Source organism: Nannobrachium achirus (genome assembly GCF_963921795.1).
Source record: "Nannobrachium achirus genome assembly, chromosome: 24".
In the NCBI taxonomy this organism is placed as follows: Eukaryota; Metazoa; Chordata; class Actinopteri; order Myctophiformes; family Myctophidae; genus Nannobrachium; species Nannobrachium achirus.
Window position 1 is genome coordinate 24240353 of NC_137831.1, and position 2178 is coordinate 24242530.

Below are 2178 nucleotides of genomic sequence, written 5' to 3' on the forward strand. Positions count from 1 at the left end.
TAGCATTATGGGTATTTTCATGGTGCTACACTTCATAATAATATGTTACCTATTGCGTCATGATCCAAGGGAGCCAGGGGAAAAGAGATTTTTATTCTACGACCTACAGTTCAAGAGTTATGGGCCAAAATGTAAAGTGGGCTTTTATAGCGCCACCATGAGGCAAACTGGTGTGATTATTTTTGATATGCATAGGCCTCTGGACTGAAGGCTGTACAATTTCAGAGGGAAATTTCCAGAGCTTAGAAAACAGGTGTTTCGTTCGAAACACTTGTGTTTTTACATTTTCCCAGTCAAGTCAATGGGGAAAAAATAAAGATAACTTTATTAAAATGTATTACAACCAAATTCACATCACACACCAATGGTGTACTTGTGATTGTACTACAAACGTTATTTGGGGGATATATATATATATATATATATATATATATATACTTGAATATCTCAAAAATTATACCAGCACAAATTATAACATTTACGGCACAATTCAGCACAAATTCAGCACTAAATAATGACACCATTTTCATCATAAGGGGTGCCAACTCCACGCAAGTACAATGAACTCCTCAAATGAATGCCATATCCCCCAGAATCACTGTAACAAAAGGTAGGCTACATTACAAGACAATAGAGCCTGGCCTGTTGGAACAGATATGCTAATAATCAAATTCACAGTTCCTCTCTTTCTAAACACCAAGACATATTCTGCTATGCTTTTCCTTCACAGCAAATACAAACAAAGCACCACGGTCGTATTTGCATTTCAATTACAGTTGACTAATGTGTTCTGTCTGTGTGTCAATATGTGGGGGAGGTATTGATGAGTACTTTTACTTTTTGTACTTTACGTACGCTTGGATACATTTACTCAAGTACATTTTTACTTATTAGATACTATTACGTAACACAGCATTGAGCAGGTAAATGTTCATGTGCCATTAAGCAGCAATCAGATCAAAACACTTAGTAGAACACACACAGTGAGTATGTCAGGCATGTTGGAATGGTGTGGAGCTTGGAAAACAACAGGTCGGCATTGAGAGGGGATTGGAATTATTTCAGCCATTGAGAAAGGTCAAGCATCATGACTTCACAATGTCAGGTATCTTAGGAAAATGCTACGTAGGCCTATATCATTTTGTTATCACATAAGAGCGACGCACTAGTTACATGCGGTTTCTCATATTTAACAAGTGCCAAGTGCTTCGGGAATCATTATCTCCATAAAGCTTGTTGATGTACAGAAGCACAAAAGTGCTCTAAAATCCCCAGGTAGATGGCTGTTGACTCTGAACTTGATAAAAGTGGACCGACACCAGCAATACAATGCAATGCTGGTGTAATAGTGTAATGGTGTGATTTCTGCTCTTTCTCTTAATCGATAGGCCTACAAATAATATGTAATTCTGTTAGATTTAAGCAGCCCAAAGTGGCTTTACATTAAGAAAAGGAAGGTACCAGTGCTAGATAAAAAAAATAAAAAATAAAGTGAATGCATAGTATGTTGTCGACTAAGGTATAGGTTAATGAACTTGACTTATGTTTTTGTGGTGGTCTTTAAGCCTATACACATTTGTGGCAACAAGCCATTGATGGCACAGCAGCGTGTGAGGTACGATGGAGGAGCCAGGAGGGAGGAGAGCCAGGAGGTGAGAGGGGAGACAGAGGAGAGCCTGGTGTGCATCAGTGGCGTCAGTTCAGAAAAAGCTAAGGTATGGCAACATGACTGGTGTCTTGCACGTGCGGGACATCAGTCATGTTGCCATACCTTAGCAACAGGCATGATACATTAATTTTAAGAAGTACATTCCCCCCCCCCCCCATTTCTACGGTTTCTTGGGCTGGATATGGCAGCCTGGAAAAGTGCAGCTAAACTTGGCATGTTAGTAAACGTGACACAATTAACAATAATGCATTGCACCTGTGCAGCTGACCTGCGGAACCTGGGAATATACCATTTTGTCAAGATGGGGAGAATAAAAGTGTGGAGAATATTTTGTTACATTTTGCATTTTACATAATAATAACCAGCACAGATAGACAAAGAGACATTCATGGATTTATATTTAAAAGTAACTTTTATTTCCCCCCCTGGACCCAGGGTATGGCAGCTGCATACCCCTGCCATACCCAATTGACGCCCCTGGTGTACATCAATGAAAGAGCAGAGCGTCC